Source organism: Camelus bactrianus, chromosome 5 (assembly GCF_048773025.1).
Source record: "Camelus bactrianus isolate YW-2024 breed Bactrian camel chromosome 5, ASM4877302v1, whole genome shotgun sequence".
NCBI classification, from domain to species: domain Eukaryota; kingdom Metazoa; phylum Chordata; class Mammalia; order Artiodactyla; family Camelidae; genus Camelus; species Camelus bactrianus.
The window spans coordinates 66,398,928-66,425,220 of NC_133543.1; the positions used below are offsets into that span (position 1 = coordinate 66,398,928).

At 34.5% G+C, this 26,293-nt stretch overlaps 1 protein-coding gene across 1 annotated transcript in view; it reads right to left on the bottom strand.

Annotated features, from left to right (window-relative positions):
• Positions 1 to 26,293, bottom strand: part of COL5A2 (collagen type V alpha 2 chain) — a 288,171-nt gene that overhangs the window by 241,458 nt on the left and 20,420 nt on the right. The window contains exon 3 of the mRNA XM_045520436.2: positions 6,645 to 6,707. The gene's annotated coding sequence lies outside the window, so the exon portion shown is untranslated. The remainder of the gene's footprint in view (positions 1 to 6,644; positions 6,708 to 26,293) is intronic.

A 26,293-nucleotide genomic window follows, 5' to 3' on the forward strand; every position in this document is an offset into this window, starting at 1 on the left:
ACAAAGCTGGAGTTATCACATGCCCTAATCTCAGACCATACTACAAAGCTACAGCAATCAAAGTAGTATGGTATTGGCACAAAAAGAGACACATAGATCAACTAAACATAATAAAGGGCCCCCAAATAAACCCACACACATATGGTCAATTAATCAAGGACAAAGAATATACAATGAGAAAAAGACAGTCTTTGTAATAAATGTTGTTGGGAAAAGTGTTATGTAAAAGAATGAAATTAGAACACTTTCTCCATATACAAAAATAAACTCAAAATGTATTAAAGACCTAAATATAAGACCTGAAACCATAAAACTCCTAGAAGAAAATATAGGCAGCACACTCTTTTACATAAATCTTAGCAATATTTTTTGGATTTGTCTCTTCCGTAAAGAAAAACAAAAGCAAAAATTAAACAAATAGGACCTAATAAAACTTAAAAGCTTTTTTACAGAAAAAAGATTATCAAAATGAAAAGGCAATCTATGAATGAGAGAAGATATTTGCAAATGATATATCTGATAATGGATTAAAATCCAAAATATATGAAGAATTCATATAATTTAGCATCATAAAACAACCTACATGATTAAAAAATGGGCAGAGAATCTGAATAGGCATTTTTCCAAAGAAGATATACAGGCACATGAAAAGATGCCCAACATCACTAATCACCAGGGAAATGCAAATTAAAACCACAATGAGATATCACCTCACACCTGTCAGAATGGTTATTATCCAAAAGGCAATAGCAAGTGTTGGTGAGGACATGGAGAAAAGGGAACCTTAGCAGTGCTGGTGATCCATAGTACACATTGGTACAGTCATTATGGAAAACAGTGTGGAGGTACCTCATCTGTTTTTATGACAGTCTTTAGTTGGATATGTCATAGTTTCAAGCAATCTGGATTTTAATGGATTTTAGCTTTTAACATAAGCTTCATTTATGACACAGATTTATTTTACAACTCTTCTACCTTCAAATATCTATTACAACCCCCCCACCCTCATTCCTACTCTGGTTCACATAAACAAATAACAAATATTTGTATCTGTTTTCTACTGGTTCACAACAACCCTGTGTATTAGATAGCCCAGTTATTTTCCTTTTCATTTTTATAGGTGGGCATATTTATTGGATATCAAAAAAGAAGATAGTGAGTCCTTTTTGAGGATGTATAATAGTGTTATCCTTGTATTTGCAGTCTAAAACACATGTTAAATGCAGTGTTTTATTCAATAACCCGAGTTCTTTAGGTATTTCATTTGCAATAACATCCTTAATAAAAATATCCATCCATGTCAACAGCTGATATATATCACACTGCACCTCATACATCATATAGTATATGTTAAGAAAAATCACTAGTTTTCTGAGAAAAAAAATTCTACAATTATACTCATATAACTATACAATTCATTATATAATTCATTTTAATTTATTTAATTAATTATATAGTTATACAATTGATACAAAAAAACCAGTTCACATTTAAGTAAACACCAAACTTGTATAGTAATTAAATTGTTGCTAATCTGCTTTCACATGTGCACTAACACTGAAGTCAATATGTCTATCAAAAGAAGTTTGAACAATCTACTACATAAAATCATCAGTAGGATATACCCACCAATCAATGTTAATTGTTTCGCTAGTAACTTAGAATGATACCAAACTTGATATAAAATAAGTCTTTATGCAACATAAATGGTCAAAGGAGCGGATGAGTTTATATCCAAAGGAAGTCATTAATCTTTTTGCCACAGCCGAGATTTTCTCTATCCTAATGCATGATGCAGATTTCTATGTCCTATCTATGGGGGGAAATAGTAAATTAATTGTCCTGTGTACCACAAATAACTTGGTCTATTCAGGTGACCACAATGAAAAAAGAAACGGCTATTCCTTGAAGAGTTCCATCCTTCTAAAGCTATTTTCTCACTAATGAATACAGATCGTTCATCCACTACAACACAGAAAGCAGAAGTGATTTCCTTTGTACCATGAGAACATGTCCCTGTTACTGCTGACAACAAAATAATAACTTTAAATATCTATTTTGTCTAGACAACTTATTGAAGTCCAGAATTTTAAATGGAGGTTCAACAAGAAGAAAGTAACTGTGATTTACCAAAGATTTAAGTTAGAACATGTACCACTAAGGCTCAAAAATAATATTATTGACATACGTTTTGAAATGTTCTAAGCTAATTTGACTCTGAAAACTGTTAAGTTTTTTTGTTTAATATCAATATCCTCTAACAATCTTAAAGTGTATTTGTCTGACAGCAATACAGCTATGCCAACTTTCTTTTAGTTGGGAGTTGCTTGTTATTTTTTACCATCCTTTTATTTTCAAACTTTCCACATCTCTATGCTATAGATGTATATTTTGTATACAGTTGATTTTATTTTATTTTTCAATCTGGTAATCTCTGTTTTTTAACTGAGGGAATTTGGTACGTTTGTTTTGATTTTGATTATTTGAACTTCTTCCTAAAAGCTTTTTATATCAATGTTCTAATTTTTATATTGTTTATTAATTGGTTGTATATTATCATTCATTCATTATAACAAGGAGGACACTGGCTCTGATAAAGAACCACTGTTCTATGATAATGTGACTAAGTGAACTCTAGGATATGTCTAAAAAAATTATATAATTCCACAACCAATATTCCAAATACATTTGAAACAGTTCCATGGCCAAATATAAAGTTTGCTTTGACTAAGTTATTCATCAATGTTTAGCTGATTTGTGTTACTTTTCCACTGTTTTCTGCTTGGATAATGAGAACAACTCAGCACACAGGTGAACCATACTATGCACTCAATTATTCCTCATTCATTAATTATAGACATAAACCTTATGTGTCAATATCCTTTAGTAGCTTCACCTATCAGACTAGTAATAATAATAAAAGTTAACACATATAGTACATACTATATGCCATTGCTCTGTGTACTTAATACATTTTGGCTCATTTAATACAGCAAGTCAGTTATACTGTCATAACAGACATCAAGTGACTTCTGATTACTTTTAATTCTTTCCATCATCTCAGAAATTATGAATTCTCTAGCTCTAATTGTACTTCATCTCTCCCTTTCTCTCTCCATGGCCTTTTTTCTAGTTTCAGGGATAGGCAGTATTACAGACTAAATATTTGTGTCCCCTCGAAATTCATATGTTGAAATCCTAACTCTCAATGTGATGGTATTACAAGGTAGGGCTTTTGGGAAGTGATAGACTATGAGGGTGGAGCCCTCATGAATGGGGATACTATAAAAGGAAATCCAGGGAGCTTTCTTTTGCTTCCATTACGTGAGAATACAGCAAGAAGATGGCCATCTATGTACGAACTAGGAAGCAGGCCCTCATTAGACACCAAATTTGCCAGCACGTTAATCTTGGACTTCCGAGCCTCCAGAAATGTGAGAAATAAATTTCTCTTGTATATAAGCCCCTCAGTCTATGGTATTTTGTTATAGCACCCACGTTGACTAAGACAGGCAGTGTGGTAAGAGTAATGGAACCTGAAGCCAGAGAGACATGTTTTAAATTCCACTTATAAGCCAGTTGACGGCTTGGTAACCCTGAATAAGTTCCCACCATTTCTTCATCTATAGGATTCAAAAAACGGTATCTACTTCATAGAGTCATTGTAAGAATTAAATGAGACAATATATGAAAGTAGAAAGTGTTCAACACATATTAGTTCTCTCCTCTCATCACATTTAGAGTCAAGAGAATTATGTAAATTAACAAACAGCAACAACATAAATTTTTTATCTGTAATTTCACCAAGGCATTTTCAGAAACTTCTTCTGATCACCCTCTAAAATAAAATACACTCACACACAACATACATAACCCATACAATTCACACACAAATACACACAATCACACTCAACACACATACAAAATACACATAAAACATACACATAATAAACAGCCTACTTATACAAACACATATATCCACATACATAATCTGTATACCTAAACCATACTTTATTTTCTTCATAGTATTTATTCAGTATCTAAAATTACACAATTTACTGGATTATTTGTTAAATATCTGTGTTCACCAAAATGTATGCACTAATGGAAAAGGAAAGCAGCCCAGCAATAGGTGCTGAAAAAAAGCTAAGTCTGACAGGGTAACAAATAATTCATTATTTCTTTTAAAGTGAATACTTACTTTGTGCCTAAAAGCAGAGAGCCAAATGGAGGAGAAGAAAAAGTTTCTGTCCTCTTGATGCTTACATTCCAATACTCTCTACTAAAGTTCTTAGAAAATTCAATTATATCTATTCACTCTTGACACGTAAAATTGACTTCAGATTAACTAAAATCTGTATTATTATCTATAGTACAAAATTGTTTCATGGACATATTTCAAGCCCATGTATGTCCAGTTTTTAAATTATTTAATATCATGCAAATTTGTATATCATATATATAAAACACTGAAAATGAATAAACATCTATCATTTACTATTTGCTAATATATATGAAAATGCTCTATGATTATATATAAGAAACTATAAATCGTAACATTTATGCAGGTGGATTAGCAGAAGGATTTTCACTTTTAATTTTAAGCCCCTCTGAGTAGTTTAAGGGTTTTACAAAGAGCATGCATTAGTTAAACGATCAGCAAATAAGTACATACAGAGTTTTCCAAAAAAAAAAATTATAAAATGTAACTTATCCCTTTTTTCTTCTGTTGTAGCATTTTAAATGCATAAGCAGGTATATTAATAAGTTATCATATCAAAAGACAAGACATGTTAACTTGCTAAATTACTACTTCATCTTCCGTTTATAGGCTTTTATTATATTTATACATACAAGCTTTATTTCTTGAACACTTTTCACAAACTTACACCTCTCACATTTGATGTTAGGACTATTCCAGAGGGTGAATTTTGCAAGCCAATCAGTTACTACCAAATGCAATGATTTCATATTTTGGAAAAGTTGACATATTTTAAAAAAAAACAATTTTTCATATGCTACACTTGGCATGAACTTCAGAATGCCCTAGATTGTTCTGGATCATTTTGTGGCAAAACTAATTTCTGTATTACCTCACTTTCTCCCCCAAAGGATGCCTGCCTTTTTTTTCTATTCAAGTTAAGCAGACATTAATATCTCAACAGGGAAAATATGACTTCTAAATTTTAAAATAACCTTTTCAGTCCCAAACATTACAGAATTAGCTACAGTTACTGCTTGATAACTACATAAGGTTCTTTTCAGTTCAATTCAGTTCAACAAACATTTACTGATCATTTTATATATCACAAGCTGTGTTAAGCTCAAGGGTTACAAAGATAGCTAAGTATTCTCTGCTGTCCAGAATATTCATCAGCTAAAAGCTATCTAAAGAGAATTTCAACATGATCACTAAAGACTAAGGAAGGACCCACAAAGAACAGGAACTCCTCTCTTTTCTACTTTGCAAAATAAGTATACACTCTTTCATTTAAATTGATATTTCATTAAGTTCCTCTGGTAAAATCTTTTTATACTTTTCTTTATGCCAGGCTTTCTAAATAGCTGTGGATAATCAGACTCAAAATAGTACTCCTTGTGAATGACGATGAGAAGTGTCTGGGAAGCAATACGGCAGGGACATATACTGAGAGTCTCAGAAGCATGTGAAACTAAATTTAATATGAGAAGCTTATATTCTAAGAGAACAGAAAGAATACGGCTGATAGGAAAAAAGAAAAGGAAAGGAGAGTGAGAAAAACTATGAAAATTAATCAGTACTATAATTCCTATATCCTGCATGCAGAAATATCTCCAACTCAGGAAATGCCTTAACTCCCATGTGACTAAGGTCATCACATGGCTTCCAGATACTTATACTGAACTTTTTTTAAAAGCAATGGGACAATGTGTTGTTGACTTCTGTTGTGAAGACACACAAGTGAAGAGAATTTATCCTTGAAATAGACTTCATTGTTTTTTCAAGAAAATGTCCTATGTCCTAAGAAATAGAAGCCTCATAAACCCTATCTGAGAAACCAGACATAAAAGAAGTATCAGGTCAAAGGGCAACTGTGAATTGGAAAATAATACTTTACTATAAAGAAAGTGTAATACAAAAAATGAAATGACACTTGCATAGTGTATGAGCGACAAGGCATGAATTGGGCACAAACTTCACTAAATACTGTATTAATTATTGTTCTTCATATATCTTTTTCTTTCCTAGGGCAACCTCAAAATTTACATATCTTTTTTGAAGGGAAAAGATTCAGATTTCTATGGTTGTTGAAGTCCCTGTGGTCCAATTTACCCCTTTTTAGTTTTATAATCACTCTTAGAAAGAAACTAGACATGGTCTCAAAATAATCTTTAATGAATTTTCTTATCTATTTAAAAATGACTGCCAGAGAACCAATTTTATGTAATAACCCAAAAGCTACATTTATAGAAAATGTATTGTTAAAGGATGCACTGCTTCAAAATTATTATTTAAGATCCCCTTTCTGTTAGTATTATTTGGAAGGCACAGAATGAAAGCATAGCCGGAGTCTTCAAAGAGTTTTTACAAAGCATTTTTTGTTTTGTGACTTAGAAAGAGCACTTCCACTCAACATCTTCTGAGATGAATATTCAGTACTTACAGTTCCATGTAGTCTCCAAATTGAAATGTGCATTCAGGTCAAGAGAGATGTGAGCTAAGGAAGCTGTGAATGAATAAATAAACATAAACACAACAATCAACAGTGTATAATGATTTATAAACTGTCCTTTCACACTATGGATCTCTTTTAAAATACTTTCTAAACAGAAGAATCATTAATAAAATCATTAATAAAGTGAATAGGAAATATGTCTGCTTAGAAGATTTAATTGTCTGATATGCCCAGAACAAAATGTAAGAAAACTGTATATACCAAAATATATACAAAATATATTTGGTGTATCTAAATATATTTATAAATATAATATACATACGTATTCACATATATGAAGTATATGAAATGGAGAAAATTCAAACCTCAAACTAATGAAAGTAAGAAACAGGCATTCAGAAAGTCTGTATTTAAGAATGGCTCTACAAGATTATACTGTATCACACAGGGAAATATATACAAGATTTTGTGGTAGCTCACAGTGAAAAAGAATGTGACAATGAATATATGTACATTCAAGTATAACTGAAAAATTGTGCTCTATACTGGAAATTGACACAACATTGTAAACTGACTATAACTCAGTAAAAATAAAAATAGTAATAATAATAATAATAAAAGAATGGCTCTACAGAGGTAAATTAAAGTATAAAATGTAATCAATGAGATAATTTAAGTGAATAAGAGAGTTATTGAATAAACCACATATTTTCATTGCTGTACCAATTTTCTTTACCAAATAGCATTACTTCATAACTATAATTTGCTGGATAGCTTGGCGGTCCCATTTTAATTTATTGATTAACAATGTGTATAGATTATAAATAATGTATTGATTTCATGATTGTTTCTTATCTTCAAAGTGGAGGCAATGGCTTCTTCTGCCAACCAATATGATGTCTGTGCTTTGTTTACAGTATACTTTATACACTATTTACCAATGTTTAAATTCTTATAAACAGAATGTTACTTTTCCACATTATTATCACTTTTAAGATAATAGGGGAGTTTGCCCAGTACAGTACTATCTATTATTATAGTAACTCTGGAAGGAATCTCATACCTAATTGGTCCAAGTTCTTGACTCAAGATAGGTCCAAAGTGCTTAATAAATAACATAACTTAATAAAACTGTAATACTTGAAAATAGTTACATAGACATCTGGAATTCAGAAGACAGTGAATAAAAAGGAAAAAATTAGTTTTATACTGCATGACCCTTTCTACTAGCATGTCAACAAAGTTCCAACATTAGCAGAGGTCAGAACAGTGGAAAGAAATTTCCAACCCTTCCTAGGGAAGCTTTCAACTCAGCCCAAACTTCAACTTGGCTCTCTTCTAGTCCTCCAAAAGGAGAGTAAAATCCCTTTGCTCTTTTCTACTTTTCTGGCACACAGGGAGACTTTTCCACAATATGTGTAAGCAAAGGCTGCCTTTATGGCATCAATAAAATATACTTTCTTTTATTCTTTGATCCTTTATTGAATACTTGAATTTTTATGTTTATAATCTGCATTTTGCACTGTTGGTTAGTATTGGTATTTGATCACCTTCTAAGATTTTGAATTTCAAATTCTGCTTTTCTTTATCTATTTATCCTTTTCCAGCCTTTCTTTCACTGTGTGTATCTTTAGGTCTAGGTGATGTAAGGAGCATATAGATGTCTTGTTTTCTTCCTAATCCATTCAACCCCTCCATGACGTTTGATTGCAGCATTTAGCCCTTCTACCTTCAAAGTAATTATTGATAAATATACACTTATTGCCATCTTGTGAAGTGCTTTCTGGTTGTTTTTTAAATTTCTTTTATGTTCCTTTCTTCTTTTGCTCTCTTCCCTTGTGATCTGATGACTATCTTTTGTGTTATGTTTGGATTCATTTGTGAGTTTATCTATTATAGGTTATTGGTTTGTGATTACCATGAGATTCATATATGACAACACATATGTGTGTGTGTGATTATTCTGAGTTGATAATCTCAAGTTCCATCATGTTTTAACAACCTTGCATTTTTACACCTCCTCCACCCACACATTTGATGTTTTTGACATAATACTTTACAACTTTATTACTTTGTATATCCCTTAACTACTTATTGTGGATATAGATGATTTTACTACTACTTTTGTCTTTTAACCTCCCTACCAGCTTTACAAGGGGTTAATCTACTAACTTTACTATATGTTAATCTTCACCAATGATTTTTTTTCCTTTCATAATTGTTTTATTTCTCATTGTGGCCTTTTTTTTTTCCACTTAGAGATGTCCCTTTAACATTTCTTATAAAGCTGGTTTGGTAGTGAACTCTTTTAGTTTTTGCTTGTCTATAAAACTCTTTCTCTCTCCTTCAAACCTGAATGTTTGGTTTTTCCCTTTCATCACTTTGAATATGCAGCATCATTCCCTTCTGGTCTATAAAGTTTCTGCTGAAAAGTCAAGAGATTGTCATATGGGAGTTCCTTTGTATGTAACTAGTTGCTTTCATCTTGCTGCTTTTAAGATTCTCTTTTTATCTTTAATTTTTGCCATTTTAATTATAATGTGTCTTGGTGTAGACCTCTTTAGGTTCATCTTGTTTAAGACCCTCTGCACTTCCTGGTACTGGATGTCTGTTTCCTTCTTCAGGTTAGGGATATTTTCGGGTATTATTTCTTCAAATAAGTTCTCTGTCTTTTTTCTTTCTTCCCCTACTTGACCCTTATAATGTCGACATCAGTATTCTGCATGTTGTCCCAGAGGTTTCTTTAACTATCCTCATTTGTTAAATTCTTTTTTCTTTTTCTGTTCAACTTGTTTGGTTTCCACTACTGTCTTCCAGATAGGGATCCATTCCTCTTCATCATCTAATCTACTGTTGAATCCTTCTAGTGTATTTTTTTTTATTTCAGTTATTGTACTCTTCAGCTCTGCTTTGTTCTTTTTTATATTTTATAATTCTTTGTTGAAATTCTCACTGTGTTGATCCATTCTTCTTGCAAGTGAAGTGAGCAACTTCATGATCATTATCTTGAACTTTCTATCAGGGAGACTGCTTATTTCCACTTCGTTTAGTTCTTTTTCGGAGGTTTTGTCTTGTGGCTTTGCTTGGAATATATTCCTCTGTATTTTTGTATTCCCTAATTCTCTGTGGTTATTTCTATGTATTAGATAGATAGGTTACATCTCCCAATCTTGGGAAAGGTGCCATATGTAGGAAACATCGTAGGGCCTAGCAGCATCCTCCCCTCTGGTCACCAGAGCTAGATGCTCTAGGGGCAACCTCATATGGGCTGCATGCTTCCTTCTGTTGTGATGGGGCTAACAACTGTGGGCATAGTGATAGGCAGGGCTGGCCCCCTGCCAGGTTGGCTGCAAGGCCTTGCCTCATGACATGATTGTCAGCCCCCTGGAGGGCAGGGTAGATTCCTACCCTGTGAGGTTAGCTATGCGTCCCAATTGTACACAGCTTCTGCCAGCCTGCTGATGGGTACAATAGGGTCCCAACACAGCTGACCACTTGGCTTGGTGGTAGACGGCTATTGCAGGTTCATTGGTGGACTCAGCCAGCTCCCCACATAGCCAGCCAGAGGGCCCAAAGGCACTCAGCTGCTTCAAACATGCTGGTGGGCATGGTTGGCCACAAGGCCCAGAGGCACACAGCTGTTGCTGGCCCACTGATGGGTAAGGCCAGTCCCCTGTGCCACTGGCCATGTAGCCAGGCAGCAAGCACAGGCTGCTGTAGGCTCACTGGTGGGTGGGGCAAGCTCTCTGATACTAACAGGCTAGAAAGAAGATCCAAATTGGCACTTGCACGCACTGGTGTCATCATGGTAGAACGAGCTCCTAAAAATGGCTGCAACCAACATCTCCACCCTCATTAAGAGTCCCAGTTGCCTCCTGCCTCTCTGAAAAGCTCTCCAAGATCAGCAAGTGGGTCTGACCCCAGGCTCCTTTCAGACTACTACCTCTGCACTGGGACTCAGGGCATATGAAATTTTGGCTGCACCCTTTAAGAGTGAAGTTTTTTTCGTGTACCCTCCAGCTTCCCTGATCGTAAATCCTGCTGGTTTTCAAAGTCAAACATTCTGGGGGCTTGTCTTCCTGGTGCAGGAACCACAGTCTGGAGAGCCCAGTGTTGAGCTTGGAACCCTCATTCCTTGGGGAGGACTTCCACAGCTGTGATATTCTTCTCGTTTGTGTGTCGCCATCATGGGGGTGTGGGTCCTGACTATACCACATTTCTGCTCCTCCTACCTGTTGCATTGTAGCTCCTTCTTTATATTTTTAGTTTTGGAAAATCTTTTCTTCTAGTCTTCAAGTCTTATTATATAGATAGTTGCTCTGTAAATAGTTGTAATTTTGGTATGCCCATGGGAGGAGGTGAAAGTGCAATAACCATGGATAGCAAAAACTTGGCTGTAACTTCCCTTTTCTGACACATAGAAGATATAGCTAATTAATTATAGTGTTCTTTCCCTCTACACCGATATGCAGCCCAGAATCTTTCCCAAAACAACGTTCCAGGCAACTACTAATACTCCATAAATATTGACACAGGAACATAAGTACATTTTTATTCTCTAGTATAAAATTTTGAATTTAGATTATCTATGCAGTTACGAAAATCCTAAATTGGGAGTTCTCAGTTTAAATGGACTAAATATTGGGGTAAATGTTCCACTTCCCTTTGGTAATCACTGACATAGGCAAAGCACTTATATTCATTTGAAATATGCAAAGTAATAAGCAGTCATCCATATGGCAAGACAAAAGTGACAACCTTGTAGCTCCTATATTTACCCATCATAATCCCTCCACTCTTTCCTCATCTCTAAAAGTAGTAGCAAATATCATAGTGAGAGATTTTTTATTTAAAAGAATCATCATTACAAAATAAACAGATTAGTTGCATGATTTTGTTTTCCTTTTATAAATCTTTTATTCAATAATTTTTATTGAGTAAATGACCAGATTATTCTGAGAGGCCTGAAGTGTGTTTATGAATCAGAGCAGACCCACTTTTTAAGGGCAAAAGTGGCACCCAACAGCTAAACAAATCCCTTTAAGAATTATCTGAGTTAAACTTGAAGAGAAATTATCTGTTTAATATATATGTTAAAGTAAGTTGTCATCTTTTGTTATTTTTCTCTCTCTTCCCTGAAGAATATATTTTTCCCTGGTCATTGTGATGAGGGAAATCCTCCTCTCCTTTACTCTCACATGGCCAGTTTCAAGTGATTTCTTTTTTAATGCACATCTATTTATATTTACAGTTTATGTAAAAGACTTGAGGCAGTTTATAACAAAATACATATAATAAAATATAATAAATAGAAAACAGTTGCTATGGAATAGGTGAAGTAAACATGAAATTTGAAAGAGCTGTCATATTCTGATTTTTGGTTGCCTGAGAGATAAAGTAAAAATGAAAGATAAAATGAGTAACCTAATTCTCATTATTAGAAAGGAAATGAAACTAACACGATGGATACTAAGAGGAAGCAAAGATTTTTCTGGCACTGAACTCTAAAAGAAAGTTCTCATTGAAATTTTCATATATGAAATATGAGATGTTGAGAGAAAAGCAAACTTTACCCTCAACAACTATGTTTATCTGTTTGCTGGAACAAATTTATATGACTATGATTTATTTTACTCTATTTTACAGGTATATTATTAAAACAAAACTCAGTGAAGATGATTATACATCAGACTTAGTTATTATGGTCCAAAACATAATTTTCCTGTGGCCCAATTTCTCCAAAGACAGTTGTCAGAGTATCTAGGAAAGTAGTTCTTAACTCTAATTGAGATTTGAACCCTTTCAAGAATCTGTTGAATACTACAGAGCTCTCAGCACAAAAATGCACATGCACACCTGCCTTTGTACACAATTTCAAGGAGTTCATTGACCCCCTGAAGCCCATCCACAGCCCCAAGGACTAGTGTGTAGATGGATTACACAGCCTTTAAATAATTTCTCATAGATGTCAATTTCAGACAACAATTTTGATAAAAGATGAGGAGCAAATGATTCAAGACTGCAGTTTCACTGAAATTCCTAAAATATTTAATCTGAATGACTCTGAAAACCCTATGGGCAAAATTCCTCTCTCTGATGATAATAAGTTTTCTTATAGTAATAGTACATTTATCTGCTGAGGCAATGTCACTTCATTTTCTACGGGTATTTTTTATGGCTGGATGAAAGAGGATCCTTAGCCTCTGGTAACTGAACTGTCAGATTGTAAAGCTGACATCTCATTATTAAAGGCTACAGAGAGGCAGAGTACAAAGTTACCTAAGGCAAAAAAAAAAAGATCTTCTTCAAAGAGATGGTTGAGATATACTCCAGCTAAAGAAATGGTAAGTGATAGTGAATGCTTTTTATGTCCTTAGTACTTTACCGACATTATTTCATTTAATTCTTACAATAAATTAGGCATTACCATATTATGAACATGAAGAAACCAAAACTCTGAGATGTGAGATAACTTGCCCAGGTTTTCATAGTAAGTGACAAAGTGAAAATTCAATCCGAGGTTTATAACTCCAAGTTTATGTACAGTCTTTCTTGCACAGCATGTTGACAATCCTCCTTACTCTTCGCTTTGCTCACTAATTAATACCGGAAGAAGCTGGGAAATCCAAAGTTCTAACTCTGCCCAGAAGGGTAAGTAAAACAAGGTTTTTGTTGTTGTTGTTGTTAAAATTAAATCTCTCACATTAATGTTAAGTCTTCCCTTAATGGAATCTCCCATCTACTTCCTCAGTATTTATGTAGTCATTTACTTAATCTGATTTGTTCAATATGCACTAGTTGTTTTTGATCTTAAAATATGTGACTCCTCTTAAAGGGAACTATAACAAACGGTGAAAGAAACAGTCTCAGCAGTTAAAAATGCTGTTCACATAAGTAGTGACTATCGTTACTGCAAGGAATTTGGTCTGTGGGTTTTCAAAATTGTTTACATAAAATATTCTAGGAATGTCAATGATAAATGGAATGGGATAATGGGATTTAGGGGAGGTAGATGAGCTGTTCCAGAACCTATCAGGGTAAAGAAGAGCATCTAATCCACCTTATTTGGAACGTGGACTGTGCTTAAGTTCAAAACAGTCACATAAAACTTTTCCTCCTTACCTTTAAATTAACTAAAAAAAAATTAAAATACTGAACTATTTTAACTACAAAATGCAATATTTTTAAAATAAGCTCAGTAAAAATAACATCAAAATTTATAGAGATTTAAAGCAAATTAGAATTGAAATCTAATAGTATAAATTGATCAAACACACTAGAAAAAAATTAATGTAAAAGAGCAAGAGAGATTTGCCTCTTTTCTGGCCCTAATTTTTACGTGAAAAGCATAATGGTGTATTCCATTTTAAAAGTTAGAATTAATTTTTAAAATAATAAAAGCACAAAAAATAATTGATATAACTCTTGTTATAATTTATACTTGTATCTATGACATCTGATAATTTTCCGTATTAAACATGGAAATATATATTTAAATGAATCCACTCTTCTAGGCAGAAAATAAAATGAGTCACCTACAGGAGGAAGGAAATTAAGATAGTGTCAAGACACTTAACCAGCAACCTTTAGTGAGAGAAAATAATAGAATAGTATCTACAAAGTTCTTGAGGTGAAAATACAACCCAAGTATTTTATAACATTTTATAATTTATAAAGCAGACGTGCACAGACTTCAGAGGAAACATCTCTGACTACTTCCTTTTTTTCTTTCCAGCTCTATTGAGGTGTAACTGACAAGTAAAATTATAATATATCTAAAGTGTTCAAAATCATGATGTGATATATGTATACATCGTGAAATGATCACCACAATCAAGTTGATTAACACATCCATCACCTCACATAATTACTTTTTTTTCTTTTTGGTGAGAATGCTTAAGATCTACTCTCTTAACAACTTTCATATATATAATACAGTATTATTAACTATAGTCACCATGCTGTACATGAGATCCTCAGATATATATCTTATAACTGAAAGTTTACACCCTTTGACCAACATTTCCCCATTTCATCCACTCCTCAACTCCTGGCAACCACCATTTTACTCTCTGTTTCTATGAGCTTGGTTTTGTTTTTTTATTCCACATATAAGTGAGATTCATACAGTATTTGTCTTTCTCTGTCTGACTTATTTCACTTACCATAATGCTCTTTTAATTCATCAATATTGCCACAAATGGCAGGATTTCCTTCTTTTTAGGGCTGAATAATATTCCATTTTGTTTGTTCATTCAACTATAAACAGGTATTTAGGTTGCTTTATAACTTGGCTACTGTTAACAGTGTTGCAATGAATAAAAGAGTGCAGATATCTCTCTTGGAGATAACTGATTTCATTTACTTTAGATGTATACCCAGAAGTGAGATGACTGGATCATACGGTAGTTCTATTTTTGATTTTTTTGAGGAATCCCTATACTGTTTTCCATAATAACCATATCAATTTACATTCCCACCAACAGTGCACAGGGGTAACCTTTTCTCCACATCCTTGCCAAGATTTGTTATCACTTGTCTTTTTGATAACAGACATCCTAACAGATGTGAAGTGATCTCTTTGAGATTTGGAGGTGCATGTCACTGCTGATTAGTGATTTTGAGCATCTTTTCATATAATCTATTGTCCATTTGCATGTTTTCTTTGGAAAAATGTCTATTCAGGTCCTTTGCCCAATGTTTATCTGGATTATTTGCTTTTTTGCTATTGAGGTGATAACAGTTCCTTATATTTTTTGAATATTAACTCCTTATCATTTATGGTTTGCAAATATCTTATCCCATTCTGTAGGTTGTCTTTTTTATTTTGTTGTTTCCTTTGCTGTGCAAAAACTTTTTATTTTGATGTAGCCCCAGTTGTTTATTTTGCTTTTGTTGCCTGTGTTTTTCCTATCAAATCAAAAAAATCATTATGAAGATCAATGTCAAGAAGCTTTTGTATGTTTTCTTCTAGGAGCTTTATGGTTCCAGGTCTTATGTTTAAGTCTTCAATCCATTTTGAGTTGACTTTTGTGTATGTGTAAGATAGGGGTTCAAATTTCATTCTTTTGCATGTGGCTATCCGGTTTTCCCAGCACCATTTATTGAAGAGACTTTTTCTGTTGTGTACTTCTGATGCCTTTGTCAAAAATTAGTTGACCATGAAATTCAGCCATCAAGGTATGAATGAAAATAAAGAACTGAGAAATGAAGAAGCTGTAGTAAAAATTTTCTCTGGTAGAGAAAATTAAATCCATTTAGATGTGGAGCCAAGACTAAACAACTCCGAGAATTATAGCTATAGGACTGAATGTCAGTGTTGTAAAACTTGAAAAGTAAATATTATAATACATTGAATAAGAAAACAGAAGTAAGGAAATAGGAGGAAGAAGGAAGAGAAAGTAGATGAGCCATGTTGGGCAGCCTGAAATGCCCGAGACTCAAAGCATGCAAGAGCATGCCACACACGAGATAGAGAGCATGAACATCAGGTCTCTCAGGTACTGTCCAAACTGGGCCACCCAAAGGAGCAAGTTGACTTTGTCAGACAAAAAGCCAGAGACTGTTTAGGATGTCTAAGGGGCTAACGAAATAGACTACCAGCTGGAATAATGATGCATTTGCCTTCATCAAGAGAACTGCAAGTCAGAGATACCCAGTAAGGTGGGAAACATAAAAAAAAAAAAAAAAAAAAAAAAAAAAAAAAAAACTGTGAATAAGAATCTTCTTCAAATATCAATCAAGTCCAGAGACAGGCAATTCTACCTTATCATAACAGGAACAGACTGACAAGAATGTTCCCATTCTGCTTGTATTTTCTCCCTACCAATATTCCCATGCTGGAGGGGTCAGAAAATGTGATTGGTGAGATAGGAAGAAAGAGTCAAAAAACGAAAAAGCAAAGAGCAGACCCTAACCCTCATTTTTTCCCTAATTTCCTCCCTGCGTATTGCTAATGTTGGAGAGGAGGAGAGCCACAAATACAAAACAAGATTGAAATTTTACCTAGGGCAAGAGACTGGGGCATTTTAACGACTAAACTACAATTCTGACTTGAAATAAACAGCGAACAGTTTCCAGAAATGTTACGGGGCTTGCCTGAGCTTTTTCCCAAGGGCAGAACTGGAGAGAACATACTTAAAGGGAGAATAAATTATAAGAATCAAGTCCCTTTATAATTATATGCATGTAGGGATTTAAAGAAAAGTTTCCCAAAAAAATGAACCACCTATAATAATAGTATAGTGAGTGCACTATAGTATTTGCAACAAATAAAAATGTGCATCTAACATCACTGAGGTATTGTTTCCAGGCGATGAAAATAATGAGGGGCTAATCAAAAGCTGCTGCATTAGTGTGAAAAAGGAAAGTTCTGAGCGTAAAGCTCAAAAAGCTAAAAGGAAGACAGAACTGCCTTTTAGTAAAGAAAACAGAGACCAGAAGAATCAAGCGTTTTCAACATATGGAAAATACATTTGATCCTGCAAAGGGCCTCAAACAAAACAGGTGATGCACAATGTTAAGATCCCTAAAAGGAGTTTTAATCTGTCCCAAAACAGTGTGCTGCAGATCAGGGAAATTGCATGAATACGGAGGAATGTGACAAAGTTTGCTCTTGCCCCAACCCAGGAGACAATGTTGAAGGAAAGATCCTTGGGGAGAGGGAGACCTCTAAGGAGGCTGCTGCCAGAGTTTGACAAATAATGGAAACATGCTGAAATCTTAACATTTAAAGCTAGAAGGGAACTTGAAGAGTTTCTAGATCAATATTTGCCTCCTGAAGCCAAGCAAGGAAAACAGGTTCATAAAATGTAACTGAAATTAAAACTCCTATGGGTGGCAAAATCTTACGTTCCTTGTTTTGTCTAAAACCAACCTGTCCTGTTTCCTGTTTCACCATCTAATACCTAAAGGGTTTAGAATAAAACACATTAGAGATACAGAGATATTGATACAGACATAGAGAGATCCCTGAGACAATATGGTCATTTATCAGCCCCTAAAGTAATGCTCAATCTTCCATTTGGAAAAATACCCCTCAGTTTCACAAGAACCTCTTCTTGCCCAATCCCCAGTGAAATCACAACCATTTTAGGTGTAATATACACCTGGTGATGGGGCCCTCAGCCTGGTGCTATTCCTTGCACTGGTATCTGCTGGTCTCTGAACTAAGGTCCTCTGGTCTTCCTGGTTATAGTTTGCCCCCAGGCCTCTGTTGCTGCACTTTATGGCCAGCTAATTTATGGTCCATTCCTTTGGCTTGGACTTTGTTCCCAGAAGAAATTGGTTTCTTCCTCTTGCCAACTCAGCTTTCCCTCGATTCTTATTGGCTCCAGACTCCTGGTTCTCCCTGCTGCCTCCATACAGCTCCCTGGCCTGATGACCTTTTCTCCACCCCTGTTGTAGGAGTCACCTCATCCTCACTGACTCTCATGTTAGAGTCCAACCCACTCCCTTCTCCATATTGATCAGGGTCTCTCTGCTCAGTCTCCTCCCCAAGGCCCCATTAGGGGAGCAGAATTGCCACATGCCATTGACATACCATCAACTTCTCAAATTCTTCCAACCCAGGCCAAAGTCACGAAAGGGAAAGTCAGACTACATACTTAATTGGCTCCATATTTTCCCTCTTGTTACCCCTCTGTCCACCAACCCTCGGGCCAAAAAGGAGGTAAATTCTCCTCTTATTTTCCTAACTTCATTCCTCCCTTATTTCTGAGTTGAGTCTCTCTGTTAACAGACTATTAGGGGAATCTTCACTACACTATGACAAGAAATACATACACCTAAAGACTCTGGCCTAACTTTAGTATAATAAGTGGACTTGAGGGTTAGGAATTTCTAACTCTTCAAAAGCCTGACTTTCAAATCTGTTATCCTGAGAATTATCAAGTATGTGACTTGTATTGGTCAAGCATTAATCATCAGAGAAATGTAAATTAAAACCACAATAAGGTATCACCTCACAGCAGTCAGAATGGCTATCATTAAGAAGAACACAAATAATAAGTGTTGGTGAGAATGTGGGAAAAGGGGAACCCTTCTACACTGTTGGTGAGAATGTAAATTGGTGTAGCCAGTGTGGAAAACAGTATGGTGGTTTTTCAAAAAACTAAAAACAGAACTACTATATGACCCAGCAACTGCACTCTTGGGTAGAGATCTGAAAAAAAAAGAAAATACTAATTTGAAAAGATACATGCACTCCAATGGTCATAGCAGCAGTATTTACAATTGGCAAGGTATGGAAGCAACCGAAGTGTCCTTCAACAGAAGAATGGATAAATAAGATGTGGTATGTATATACAATGGAATACTACCCCACCATAAAAAAAGAATGAAAGTTTGCCATTTACAACAACATGGATGGACTTAGATGCTAAGTGAAATGAGTAATTTCATACAGTATTTGTGAAAGACAAATACTGTATGAAATCACTTATATGTGAAATGTAAAATATAAAACAAACTAGTGACTATAATAAAAAGAAACAGACTCACAGATATAGAGAACAAACTTGGGGTTACCAGTGGGGAAAGGGAAGGGGAGGGGAGGGGATTAAGAGGTACAAATGATTATGCATAAAATAAACAAGCTACAAGGATGTATTATACAGCCCAGTGAATACAGCCAGTATTTTATAATAACTATAAATGGAATATAACCTTTAAAAACTATGAATCACTATCTTCTACACCTGTAACATATAATATTGTACATCAGCTCTATTCAATTAAAAATTTTTTCTAAAGATTTATTCAAAGAAAGAAAGAAAGAAAGAAAGAAAGAAAGAAAGAAAGAAAGAAAGAGAGAGAAAGTAAGTCATCAGACCAGCCATATTCAAAAGGATAGAGAAACAGATTTCACCTCTTAATAAGAGAAACTGCAAAATATTATAGCCAAATTTTTCAAGTTGCCACAGTGGAATAAGAGCTGAATCAATTCAATAAATAATTTTCCTAAAGCCCCACCCCAAATCATCTATTTGCATATTATTGTCTGCCCTTAGCTACAATGGAGGCAAGGAAATGAAATCTTTCTGTTGGGCCCATGGCTGTCCGAAATAAAAGCAGGGTTCTGATAGAAAAGCATAGAAGGAGAAGGGATTGGGGAGATAAGCAACCAGCATTCTCTGTCACATTAATAATCTCCCAAGGTCATTCTCTCATTCATTCATTCTGCAAACATTTTCTAAGCATCTTTTCTGTTCTAGGCAATGATACTAATTAACAGGGCATAAGGTTATCCCCAGTGCTGTAGGCAGTCTGATCCCAGGAAATGCTGGCGAAAGAACCACTGAAAAATTCCTTACATCCCATCTCAAGCTATAGGAATAGTTGTGATCAGATATCTTCTGGTTCTAATATTCCATGATTCTATGGTAGCTTTATGTTATTTTTAAGGAGTCTTTAAGAGATTACTTTTGGGAAGTAGCATGCTGAGAGAAAATATAGAAACAAACATGGAGACACATTTTATTCATCATACTAAAAATAAAAACTTTTTAATGAAATCATCATGGACATATGGCAAAGATTCTAGGAATTTTTTCCAAGATCTTTTTTACCTTCTCCTTCCAAGAATTTGTCTGCTCTATTGTCTTTAGAATGCCCAAATCCATACTGTCAGTCCAATCTTTAGTATAGAAAACTCTTACTATAAACTTTAAATTGGAAAAAAGCAATTTGGCTTTACAACCATGTGTATGATCTGCTTGAAATCTGTTAAGGGGCTGTGACATTATTGCTTATACTTCAAGAGAAGAAAATACAATCAGCTAGAGCTCCTCATCCCCACACCTCAACCACATACATATTGTGATCATTAGCTGCACCATTAATGAAAACAAACACTACTCCAATCTAAACTGAAGATCACTGCAATGGGAAATGTTAACTTCTAATGGTCCGCCAGCATCAGTGAGTTTCTGTAAATCTAAATATATCTGAAGACTGGAAGGAAGAGATTATTGCATCAAGAAGCTAGATTCCATCCATACATTTTGTCTCATTCAATTTCATAAAACCTGGAAATACTGTGAAGCATTTTGAATTGTGAAGACATTCATCAGTGGAGGCACACTAGTCTATCATTTTAATGAATAAGATGACTGAGACCTGGGACAGATACAAGTTGTGATGGGCTTCCCCAAAATCTGGAAAGTCCAGGCTAAAACATTGCCTAAATAGAGCATAATGTTGTAAAATGTGTCCCCACAGGATGACTCTGTGTTTAACTGCAGGTACACCACCTTAGCATCCTGAGGCCCAGGAGCTTACCAGCACGAACCACAACAGCATATACCCGTATGGTTTGGTCCTTCAAGCCAAGATATGCACAGTCACAGTAGAACATAACTATGTGATACTACTTGAGAGTCACCAGAAAGGTTTATAAGGACAAAAGTAGGTCTAATAAATAAAAACACTTATTTTTAATAAAAAAGCTGAGATGATTGAAATTACCAAATTTTAACACAATTTATTCAGGATCAAAGAGAAAGGGTAAATTTGACTGACCACATGTCCTAATGGAGAAAAGGCCTCAAAAGAATGGAACAGAAGACAAGTTATAATTAATGTGAATGGAGTCAAATCCAGCTGTTGCTGCCTTGCAAAGCACAGCCGTAAGATTCAGATGGAGGAGGAGGGAAATAAGGTTATGAGGTAAGGGCTGCAGGCCAAAAAAAGTTGGAATAAGAAGCTATCCAAATACAGTGGCTGTCCTGCTCTCAAATATCATAAGAACACATGTTATGGACTATGCCCACCTATATCTCAAAGTTGTTTAATGATCTTAGTAATCAATTCCCAACTGCAGTCTTTTCTTTACAGTCTAACTGAATACAAGAAAATAAAAAGTCAAAAGAAATAATAGGTAGCTAGTACTTAGAAGCCATTACCTGGCTTTATTCAGTAAATTGAGCCATTTGTGACAAATTATTAAGGCATTGGTAATTTATTTTTGGAATTAATTAAAATTGGACTATTTCCATGCTCTGAAACTGTCACCTTGGGGTGACATGCTAACTATAATAATAGAAGCTAATTTCTTAAAATAATAAAGTTTTCCTTTTGGTCATCAGGTCTGTTTAATTTAAATGTGAGTTTATTAAAGTTGGTTTAAAAGATAAGTCATTAGTCAGGAAAATTGGTGGTTGTTGTTTTTCAAAGATTTTTTAAAAACTACTTTGAAAACAACAAATGCTCTGAGACTCAAATTTGACGATCTTTTAAGATGGCACTGAGGTTTAGATCTGAAATGGTGGTAGGATGGTAGGACATCTCCTAATCCCGTTCCATACACAGCATCTGACAAACATGTCATACAGCTCCTAGGCTACACGTTAGTGAGAATTATGGAGAACATTATTGATTGTGGTTATGGTTCCACTGATGCTGACAAACTTAAAATGAGCTCCCATTAAATAAAAGAAAATAATTTGCTAGCACCTTAGACTAAGGCTCATTGTTTGGAGTCACAAATTGCAGAACCAAGGTGAATAAGGTGATATATGAACAAAACAGCAACTAGTGTCTCAAAAGAGATAATGTGCAAAGTGTAATTTGGTCCAGATTCCCTTTTAGGAAGAGAAACTCATTACCTGATACATTAAATGTACTGTTCTCAGAGGGTTTTCACCAGATTTCTCCCACTAGTATAAGGAACAGAGTTATTCGCTCTGAAAAGATGAAGGTACAAGACCTTTTTTAGGTATACTCATTAACGTCTTCTTATTTTTGGAATGTATAAAAGTGTTACCAGGCAAGGGGAATTAATTTGAGATGCCACATCTATCTGCTTTAAAAAAAAAAAAAACAACAACTGTATACTAGTTACATCTAGGTTGCCCTTACAGTCCTGTCTTATTACTCCTGTTTACTGCATAGAACTTCACCCACAAATGAAAAAGTTTACTATAAGCATTAAATAGATTTTAAAAAGTCCTTTACCAATTAGCTTCTATTTAGCAATGACAATTTAGCATCATATGTGTGCCCTGGGAACTCATAGCCTCCCATTTTTTTGGACACATTTTTTAAATCTTCCAACCTTTTTTACAGAAAAACATAAAAATAAGTTGGTTCCAGCTGTAACTTCATTCCATATGTCTAAAGGTACTATGATTTTCCAGTCTTCAGTCTGGCAACATGTATGTTTATTCTTTAGTCCAACACTTAAAGAACAGTAACTATAAAATAAAGGAAAACTAATAACTAAATAGGATTAGACTATGTACCATTTTATAGTAACTGGAAATTTTCATATTTTAAAGGTTTTTACACATTCTCATTAATTCATTTTTTAAATATTTTTATCAGCTTAAATACTGGTTAAAACTATAAAGACCTGTCTTTCTACAGTTTAACTAGCACCTCTGCTTAAATTTTATAAGACTCTCATATCTACCCAGAGAGAGAATGTGAGTCATTGTCAGAGCAGTATCTGTACAATGTCTGATGGTTGATGGGATGGGCTCATGGTCTGAGGAATGCTGTTTATAACAGGGGGATTTGAAGATGGACTCCCTTGGATAATACTGATGTAAACAAACTCCTAATCTACAAAAAATATTAGTCATAAAGTGATAACTGGATCTTTCAGTAAGTAGTTTCTACCCCTCCATTCTTGTAGTTTCTCTTTGATCTGCTATTCTTAGAATGCCAAAAGAAATGAACTTTTAAGTGCCTTTACTTTATGCCAAAATCCCCTCAAATATTTCTCAGTTACAGTGGCAAGAAATGATTTTTGTTCAGCTTTTCACAGCACACAGGGCCTTCACCACACACTAGCTCCCAGCTGCCTGCCTGCTGTTAATGCCCCTTAAAAAGCATTCTGTCCATTTAATTTTCACTCCTTCTCAGCCACATTTTTTTATGCTTTCCCATCCTTAGCAGGCAATTTCCCTCTGCTCAATTATATTAATCAGAAATTATGTTAGACCTCCCCTTGGGCATACCTCCCAATCACAAGTTTCTGTAGCAACCAATCCTCTACAATTGCTTACTAGTCATTACTAGTGCCTTCTTTTCAAAGGTTTACCCTTCTCACAGAAAAGTTAAGTTGTTCATAGGCAATGTTGATCTCAACCTAGTTACAGAAGGTTGCAACTATGAGACGTATCTACCTGATAAGATTAAGGAATATCAGGAAGAGTCAGAAAAAAAAGAAAATTCCTTTAAGGTTCTTCATACAAACGTTCCCTTTTTTCCCTTTTAAAATACAAATACCTTTGGAAGGGTTATGCTATGCATAAAATATCTGTGTCCCCCTCCCCAAATTTACATGTTGAAAATCCTAATCTCCATAGTGATGGTACTTGGATTTGGAGCCATTCGGAGGTCATTAGGTTTATGAGCGTAGAATCACATGATGGGATTAGTGCCCTTATAAGGAAAGACACAAGAGAACTTGGTTCCTCTCTCTGGTCTCTGCCATATGAAGATTCAATGAGAAGATGCCATCTGCAAACCAGGAAAAGGGCCTTCACCAAGAACCCAAACGTGCTGGCACACTCATCTCAGACTTCAGCCTCCAGAACTGTGAGAAACACACGTTAGTTGTTTAAGCCACCCAGTCTATGGTGTTCTGTTATAATAACCCAAACTAAGATGGGTTAGGTCAGCAAAGTCGTCACCTGACAAAGTCAGAGACTACAAAACATTTTCCTCCTCAACAGGCTTAGAAAGACACAAAGGTTGAGAGTCAAGACGGTTGAGAAAAAAGATATGCAATAAAATGAGGTAAATTCTACCTAATTGAAAATTGTTTCTGTCCCAGACACATTTTGCTCATGGCACTAAACCTACTCTAAACTCAACTGAACAGTAACTAGATTTGATTTACACACTTTATTTCAGTCATTCATTTCAGGTTTGTCCTTTCATGAGATGGTTTATAGCAGCTCCAGAATTTATTTTCTTAGCATACAATGCTTGTTATTGAAGCTTCCATAAAGCTCTTTAGATTAAAAAGATATCAGAGAAATGTCTGAGTCACCACCATAAGCATGATCATCTAAAAAGAATTTCAAAGTCAACAGAATTATTTTCACATGATACTACAAGAATAATTTAATTTAAATGAAAGGTGAGAAATGGTCCAAAAGTGCCTAAGATGCTGACAAGTTCTGTGGCATACTTTCTTGAACACTTTAATACTATTTGAGATTTTCTCGCACTTTTCATGATCCTTTGAATGAGAATAATTTTTACATTAGAAATTAGACAGACTCATAGACACAGAATACAAACCTGTGGGTTGCCAAGGGGGTGGAGGGTGGGAAGGGATAGATGGGATTTCAAAATTGTAGAACAGATAAACAAGATTATACTGTATAGCACAGGGAAATATACACAAGATCTTATGGTAGCTCACAGAGAAAAAAATGTGACAATGAATATATATGTGTTCATGTGTAACTGAAAAATTGTGCTCTACACTGGAATTTGACACAATATTGTAAAATGATTATAAATCAATAAAAAAATGTTAAAAAAAAAAGAGAAATTAGAACAAAATGAATTTAAGAAGAAAGGCATAATGTAGATACAAGCTGGAAAGCAATGAATGAATTTTCATTAATTAATTGTTTCCAATGTCACATCACAATTTGTAGACCAAATTTTAGTCTCTCCTCTTCTATTTTTAAAAACCACTTCCAGGTATACACTTGAAAATCATCACACACAAAATACATATAAGCATCAGTAAGGTTCAGAAGCTCTTCTTTTGGTTTTTCTCTTAGAGATGCCAGGTGCAACTTGGAATTTTTTATCACTACTAACTTATTTTAGTTAACAGTCTAAGGAAAATATAGCTGATAGTTCACATTTCTAAGTAAAATTTTTTGGAGCAAAGATAGTATACAAAGCCATTCTTAAGATGTTATTGGCTAATTTCACAATTTTGCATGAAAAGCGGTAGCTACACATTTTTGTTGTTGTTTTGTGGATATTTAGAATATTCGATTATAAAGGAATATATATAAAGCAACAACTAGATGGGAATCAGGATATTTGAGAAAGAAATATACTCAAATACATCTTTTTGATCTTCTGTCCAAATATAAGAAATTTTATTACCATTTGGTCCCAATTTCTTACTAGTAGCAGCTTTACTAAACTTTATAAAGTTTAAGAAATTTACAAATATTTTCTTAATGGTAAATGTACTAGAAAAAGCTGAAATGTATGATCTCAAATTATTTAACCTCTCTCATTCTCAGTTTGCTCTCTTCCAAATGTTCTTTCTTTGGTTGAGTATCCCCCTAGGTTGGTTGAGTGCACCCCTAGGCTGCATGCAGTAAATCTGGAAACCACTAGAAAAAAAATGAGCTTTCAAGACAGTTCAGATTCAAATTTAAATCCTTGCACAGCCATTTCTGAGCATAAACAACTTAATTAACTGATTTAAGATGTAGTCCCCTCACAGGACTAAAAATTCTTCTCACATATTTTTGACATAAACTGCAGCAATATTTTTTTGGATCTGTCTCCTAAAAACTAGGAAATAAAAGCAAAAATAAACAAATGGTACCTAATTAAACTTAAAAGCTTTTGCACAGCAAAAGAACCCATTGACAAAACAAAAAGACAACTTACTGAATGGGAGAAAATATTTGCAAACGAAATGA